General features: G+C 47.1%; 1 long non-coding RNA gene across 1 annotated transcript; it reads right to left on the bottom strand.

Moving 5' to 3' along the window:
* Positions 1-2931: 2931 nt before the first annotated feature.
* Positions 2932-7804, bottom strand: LOC140517672 (uncharacterized). Its single transcript, XR_011971719.1, has 2 exons — positions 7555-7804; positions 2932-3008 (listed from the first exon to the last, which is right to left on the bottom strand). It is a non-coding gene; the product is annotated as an uncharacterized lncRNA (long non-coding RNA).
* Between the last annotated feature and the right edge of the window lie 209 nt (positions 7805-8013).

The raw sequence follows: 8013 nt of genomic DNA on the forward strand, positions 1-8013 counted from the left end.
TAGCTGTAACCAAAAGTAAGAACAAGAGGGAGCCTGAGGGGAGAAGGGGCTCGGGCTGGAGCAGCTCCTTCCAGGAGTTCTAGGTCGGACTGCTTCCTCTTCACAACCTCATGACCAGCCACAGCCTGTTTCTCTCTTGTTTCTTGTTCCTTTTCCATTTTTCACACTGGGAGTCTGTTGACACTTGGTCACATCCAGGGCATGTTGTTAGGGCACTTTCCCATTCTATTGAGGCTGAGATGAATCACTGCAAGGTGTTTGAGGTTTTTCTCCTTTTCTAATTGTGGTTTAAAATGACAACTTTCAAAGATCCCATCCACATATTAGTGTGTGTGATTCAGTGACCTGATGGCCACAGAGGGTCTGTCCATCCCCCCACTTCCCCATGCCCTCCTGTTGTTCACTACCTCACACCCTGTTGCCCTCTGCTTATCAAAAGCAGGGAGGGGGTCAGCCTAGTGGTCCCAGGCATGAAGTAGTACCGCTGGCTCTCTGGGAACCCAATCAATGTCATTTCTGTGGGAAAATGTGTTCTGAGTTCCAAGAAACAGACTTCCAAACAAATCTTAGGAATGCTTCTGGTTCATGAGACAAGCCAGCCTGCAGAATCAGGGAGAGAATGGGAGGGGAATGAGGAGAGGGAGGAAGAGGGGGAGGGAGAGGAGGAGGGGGAAGGGAAGGGAAGGAAGAAGGGAGAGGAGGGGGGAAGAGGAGGAGAGGGAGGAAGGGAGGAGGGGAAGGGGAGAAGGAGGGAGGACCGCAGACCTCAGGGAAGGGCCAGGAGATCCTCAGCAGCCAGATCTCAAACAGGTGGCCACCTGGTCTCTGCCATGGAGCCTGATTTGAATTCCTGGGATAGTCCTAGAATAGATCTTTGAAGACGTAACTGGTGAACATAGGGAAGGCAAAAAGCGCCAAGAGCCGAACTGACTTTATTTCTCTTTTCCACTTTGTTTGAGTCTCTCTGTTTTTTCTTACTGAAAACAAGGAGAAATGTGATCTCGGTGACAAGTGGATTCTCAATGGACTTGGACCTGGTTGAATGGGGAGGGAAGAGGAGGGGGAGGGGAGGAAGGAGGGAGGAGGAGGGGAATAAGGGTTTATTAGTTTCCTGCCTACTATGTGCCAGGCACTGTGCTAAGGGCTTTTCAGGTCTCATCTCGTTCACTAGAACCTTGGGAGGTAGATCCTATGATGATCTCCACTTCATGATTGTGGAAGCTGAGGCAGGCAGGGGTCAAGTGACTTGTCCAGAGTCATAGAACTGAGCAGTGTGTGAGGCTGTGTTGGCACTCAGGTCTGCACCCCCCTCCCCCCCCAATGGTCTTTCCTCACTCAGCATTCATTGTCACTGTGGAGGGAGGTCTTCAAGGGAAGGCCCCCAGATCCGGGATGATCCTTGAGCTGTTTAACCCTCTTATCCCTGACGTGGAGGAAAGCCCAGATGGCACCATTATCAGGTTAGTGCCTGTCACTAGGCAGACACCAGATGCCCATGCCCCTCATTCTCCCTCCTTGCAAGGCCTCAGAGGATCCCTGGCTTTCTTCCAAGTCCAGCTCAGGAGATCCTGCAGACACCTGAAGGCCTTTTTCATGTACCTGTGTGCCCCCCCTGCCCCCACCTTCTCTAGGCTCTACAGCCCAAATTCCTGCCACCAATCTTCACGTGGCTCGCCCTGGGCCTCTAGTCATGTTCCTAGAGGTCCTTCCTAACATTCAGTGCCCAAGACTGACCACAACAGTCCAGATGTTCCATAACCAGGGCAGAGAGCAGAGGGACCATCACATCCCTCTTTCTGCATTCTGTGTCTCTGAATATAAGCCAAGATAGCACTGCCTTTTTGGGCTGCCATATTACATTGCTGACTCCTGCTGAGCTTGTGGTCCATTCAGACCCCCAGATCTTTCTGAAATAAAATGCTGTCTAATGACCTCTCCTACATTTTGTATTGTACTTGCAAAACTAATCTTGTAACTTAAAAATAAGCTTTTACATTTATCCCTATGCTCTGGCTTTTGGAGATGTTTTTAGATGCCACTACCCATATTGTCTAGTATGAAAGAGCCAGTATAGTCAGGCCTTCCAGTTCTTGTCTACAAATCTGAGAAACATGCCAAGTTATTGATAAACCTAGGGAGCTATGGAAAGTCAGGCCCATGGATACACTGTTAGTAGAATTGGGAACTAGTCTCTGTAAACATGCTAAGAATGTGACTCAACTGTCTCTCCCCTTTGATCCAGAAATCCCATGGCTATGCATGATCCCTAAGGAAGTCAGGGCAAAAAAGCTTCCAGAGACTCAGAAATATTCATAGCAATGGCTGAATAAGTAGTGGCATATGGGGTATTATGATGCTGTAATAAACAGTGACCATGATGAGAGAATGGGAGGATTGCATGAATAGAGACAAAGTGAAAAATGCAGAACCAGGAAGATCATGCACAAGAACCAGGGAACCAGGAAGGTCATGTAGGAGAACTGGGAAGGTCATGTACAAGAACTAAGGAGCCAGAAAGGTCACATAGACCATGGCTCCCTCACTGAAGATGTACTAAATGACACCAGCTGAACAAATGAGTTCAAATGCAGGGCCCAACTCAACCCCACAGAAGAGGGAGGAGAAGGCAGCTCTCTCTTTCTCTGCAGGGTGGGGGTGAGGGCTATGGCACATGGCACCCACGGCAAGCTTGCTTGAGGCATTGCTTACTTTCAATGAACTAGTTTTACTGTTAGATTTTTCTCTCTCTTTTTTTGTATTAGTGATAGCTCTTGCAGGGGGGTGGGGGGAAGAGAGCTATATTGAGGAATGTAGGTGATACAGATAGGGACAAGATTGGCCTGTGATTCCATTAGTCTAAGGCTCTCCCAGGTGAGGTGTCTATGGAAACAGGTCAGCATCTTCTCTGTAGGAGGAGGTTCAATCACTCACCAAGGATAACACAGCCAGTGTTTGTCATAGACAAGATCCAAGGTTTTCTTCCTCTGTCCACTGTGCTGCAGCTGCCTCTGTGATAGAAATCCAGAAGGCATCAATTAAAAATATTGAAACATTAAAATAAAACGGGGCTGAGCTTTGGTTCCTTCCCTGGAGACCAGTTCCTCTTCCCCCCTTGCTTCCTCCCACCTCCCCCTTTTCTTTCCTTTCTTTCTACCTCCTTCCTCCTCACGTGGAATCCTCTCCTGGCAGGGGTCAGCTGAGTGGGCCAGGTGGGCTGAGACAAACAGCCTTCCCTGTATTCTGGGATCTCCATGGAGGCCTCAGTGCTCTACTTATAAGTAGGTAATTCGCATTTCAATTTGGAAGAGATATTAAAGAGCCTCCCTGGAGAGGGCTTCAAAAGCTTCATTGGCAAAAGAAGAAAGGCAGCCTGTACACACTCCCCTGGCAAAGCGGGCATGGGCAGGGCTAGTGGCTCAGAGTGGCCTAGATTCCACGAAGAGCCCCTCACTCCCTAATGACCTTCATCTGCCAAAAGCTTCCCTGCCATCTCTCTGCATGACCAACAGATAGGGCAGTGCACATCTGGCCTGAGTACACACCTGCGGTGGTCCAGTTCAAGGGGTCAGGGATGTGAAGACAAAGAGCCCTGCCCTCAACCGGTGTCTCTTCTAAGGGTATCAGCTCTGTGGTTCAAGTGTTTGCCCATGAGTGAGGTGGAAACTGGCTCAAGCCTTCAGCCCTGCCTTGGCCAGACCCTTTATGACAAACCATCCATGGCCACTAAGGAGACAGCTGGATGGAATGGGTTCCCAAGACTGGGAGATGAGCCATTCTACTCCTTCAAGACTAACCACTCAAATGGTTCAAAGGAAAATCAGTCCTGTAACTCTGGGCACATTAGCATTGGCTAACCAACCAAGTCAGCTTAGTAACCAATTTTGGAAGCCAAACAACTCAACTCAGCTCCATCAGTGAGTCAAACAAATCCATTTGTTAAGTATCATGTGTCAAGTTGTGTTGGGTTCTGGGAAAACAGGGACAAAAGTAGAACAGACCTTATCCTCAGAGAGCTTATTCTCAAGAAACATTGATGTGACTCTTACTGTTTGCATAACCGTTGAACCAGTACTGACAGTCAGAGTATACCTGGCTGCTTCTAACGAGTGAGACAAGGGTGCCCATGGGTGGTTGGGGTCAGAACCACTCTGTTGTGTCATGTATGATGCATCAGTCAAATTTATGCTGGTCTCAGTTTCTCATCTGAGGGGACAAAGTTCAAGCACCCTTTGGATTAGCTAGGCACTGGAAGTTTGTTTGGATTTGGGGTTTGTCAGGGAATTTAAGAGGGAAGGTCATGATGAGAAGTACACAGGAAAATCTGCAAATATCTAGAGAAATAGTCTGTGGAAAACAACAGCCAGATGCTGCCTTTTGAAAATACAGTAAAGTAAACATCTGGGCAGATGGTGAAAAGTCTGGGAATAGGAAACTGTCAAGTCCTGGATAAAGCTGCTAGAAAAATGAGAGTCATTAGGGAAAGAGGAAAGGCTGTGGGAGGATCTTTGTCTGTTTGTCTCTCCAACTCTGTGCAAAAAAGGTAGGATGGAGTGGGGGAGAGAAACACTAAATCCAAAAAGGAAACAGTCCTGGTTGAAGAGATGACCTTGAGGGTCTTCAGAGACCTATGCACAGGATCAGTTCAGAGAGAGGGATCTCCCATCCATGCTCCCGGCAGGAATCATGCTCTCAGGAAGGGGATTCATCTACTAGTCCTGCTAGGCATGTGGGCTTTCAAAAACTGGATGTGTATGGGTAACAGCAAAGGCAAGGACCAGATGTGTCCTCTCATCCTCCTCAAACTACAGCCAACTTTCTCTTAGCTCTGGCTGGCCAGGACAGTGTAGGCAGCAGCACTTGCTAGTGAAGAGAAAGCTTCCCAATAGAGTGTAAGCCCTGGCCCAAAGTGGCTTGCCTCCACTCTCCACTGGTGCTGAACACAGGGACAGAACTTGGGGGACACTTCTCAATGAATGACAATGGCCACCATTGCTAGTCCACAATGAAGCTTCAGCCTTGGTTTGTGCGGCAAGTTGGCACACAACTTGTGGTAGAGCTCAATCTGCCACATCCATTCTCTCTTCCCTGATCATGGGAACGTTGTAGTAACCCAGGCACCATCAGAGGAGATGCACCTGAGAGGGCTTTACTTTTGAAAGGTGGCTTTGAGTTATCAGACCTAGACATTCTTATGCATTTTGTAGCTTCTTCTTTAGTATAGCTATAACTTTATGCATTCATACACTGATCAGTCAACAAGTCTTTAGTAAGCACCTACACGTGCCAGGTAGCCTGCAGGCCAAGAGGATACACAGAAATCCAGGGCTTTCCCTACTATCAGGGGAAGTCATATATGCTGATATAAAGCTTGGATAAAGAATATGACAAGATAAATGGGATAGGACAGTAACAGCTGGAGGATAAGCTAGGGTTTCACATGAGGAGCACTAGCAAACTTTTGTTTTTCCATTAATTTTATTTTTTCCTATGCCTTTTGTTTTTAAAAAAATTTTTTTAAGTCAATTTTATTTTATTATCAGTTCCAGCTTTCCTCATTTCCCACTTCCCTTCTCCCATCCATTGAAAAGGCAAGAAAAACAAAACTGTTACAAATAAGTATCATTATTGCACAATTTATTCCTACATTAGCCATGTCAAGAAGGAAGGAAGAGAGAAAGGGAGGGAGGGAGAGAGGAAGGAAGGAAGAAAGGAAGGAAGGAAGGATGGAAGGAAGGAAGGAAGGAAGGAAGGAAGGAAGGAAGGAAGGAAGGAAGGAAGGAAGGAAGGAAGGAAGTCTGACTCCATCCCACTGCTACCCCATGACTGAGGGGAGACAGAAGACATCAAAACTGATTGTGAGGAAAGTGCTGTCCTTGGTGCCAGGGGGCCTGGGCCAGAAGAGTCTCCACTCAAGTGATTCTCACAGCGTGAATCATAGATTCTTAGAATCTAGAGGTGGAGAGATCTCCAAGCTCCCTAAGTTCCTCCTTCTCTTTTCAGAGGAGGTAAGTGATCCCAGAGAGCAGAAGGGGCTTCTCCAGGCCCCTCCCCCCCCCACAGGCTCCTCAGTCCAGCTTTGCCAAAAGAGGCAGAACTCTGCAACCCTCACATCTGGCTTCTGTTTCTCTCTCGTATTTCAGTCACAAAGACCCTTGTTAAGGATGTCAGTCAGGAAAAGAGCACAACTTGAACCCAAAAGAAGCTCCCATTCTGTGAGTGAATTTTTAGCAGCACTTTAGACAAATTCCCTGGCTTTATGTTGTGTGAGATCATGGGGAGCAGCTGGGCTGAACCAGACTAAGAAGCCCCTGTCCCTGCCCCACCCGCACCTGTGACGGTCCTGGGAGATCACTTCCTGCCCTCCTGCTTGGCAGAGGGTCAGTACAAGAATGGTCACCTTGTACTGATGTCTTTTGAAAATTTCTATTTGAGAACATTGTCCAATGATTGGAGTGAATGCTGAAATAGATGAGGTCACAGATCAATTAGAGTGTCTGAGTTCCCAGTCTTACTTAAGGTCACCTATGCAAAGATCCATATGGCAAATTCTTCCTTGAGTTTCCTTGTAGGAAAGAAGATAGATAGAGTCTGTAGATGAATGTGTCAATATTCTGTTTGAAGGTGCCTGCTAACATCTGCCTTGCTCCCAGTGGAGATGATCTGTCTGCTGCTTGGAATTCACCAGGGCAGAATGTGACACAAGGAGATACATCTAATATCTTTAGAGGCAGGAGGGGGAAATGAATCCTGATTCAATAGATCAACAAAACTCTGAACTTCTGATTCCCAGGAAGTACATATACATGGGTACTTTCTGTTGACCAGAATATTCCATCCCTGATTATCACAGATAGTCTAAATTTCTGTATAGTTGACTCTGTCTTCATGCAATAGAGGATTTACATTTCATTTGAAAAGAAGCAGTTGGTGTTTGTGCTTCTCCAATTCACTAATGGGTAGGTCTGGACGGTCACTAAAATCAGAGCCATCCTACTCAGAAAGTCAGTTCTTCCAGAGTGGTCTCCATAGTGGCAGAGGGTCATTTCCAAAGGGGTGTGTGAATTCATCATCAATAAGGATCAGAAGGATAGTTGACACATAAATAGTGTTTGAAGATCCACAAAGCACTGCCCACATCTCAACTGAGCCTCACAACATCCTGGTGAATGTTAGAATTATGCCCATTTTGGGGATGACAAAACAAAGACAGAGGAAGAGTGCCTTGCCTGAGGCACTCAGCTGGTAAATGTCTGAGTTAGTATTCAGGGCAGGGTCTTCCAGATGCCAAGTGCAGAGCTTTATCCACCAAGTCCACTTGCCTTCAAGGCCATCTATGGCCTCCTCACAACTGCAAAGCCTCCACCCTTAGAGCCTCTTATGGACAAGATCCTCCCTAGACCCTCCACTGGAGGACGCACCCATCCCAGCTCTGCTCTCTTCAGACTTGGAGCAACCCATATCTCTCCAGATGACTTTTTTTCATCAAAGAAACCCATTTATGCAGTTTCATCGCAAAACATAAATCAGAGAAAGTATACATAGGAGAATACATACCAGAAATTACAGAATGAAGGAAGCCTCCATTTGGGAGCAAGGTAACTCAGCTAAACCAGGAGAGAGTCCCAGATCTCTCCCAAGGGAAAGTTCACTCCCCAAAGTCTCTACCATAACAGGCTCAGGATGCAGACATCATGAAGACTGCCAGCACCTGGTATGTCAGCTTCTTCTCAGGATCCTTCCTTCAGCAACCTGAGGTGAGGTTGGCATCTCCCACCTTCCTTTTGAAGCTGGAAGCCAGAAGCCCCTGAAGTGTGAAGAGAACCAGGAGATGTATGAAAAGTTCTCCTGTCTCCTGCCTCAGGAAGGGCAGGTTAGGAGGGTTATAACAACTTGGAACATGACAGGCTACATCTTCCCCTGAAGTCCCTCCCCCAAATCAACTGGGGCAGGTCCCAAACCTGTAACTCTACAATGTAAAGGCAAACCCCAGCACTCTAAAACAACAAAGTTGTT

Source organism: Notamacropus eugenii, chromosome 1 (genome assembly GCF_028372415.1).
Source record: "Notamacropus eugenii isolate mMacEug1 chromosome 1, mMacEug1.pri_v2, whole genome shotgun sequence".
Lineage (NCBI taxonomy): Eukaryota > Metazoa > Chordata > Mammalia > Diprotodontia > Macropodidae > Notamacropus > Notamacropus eugenii.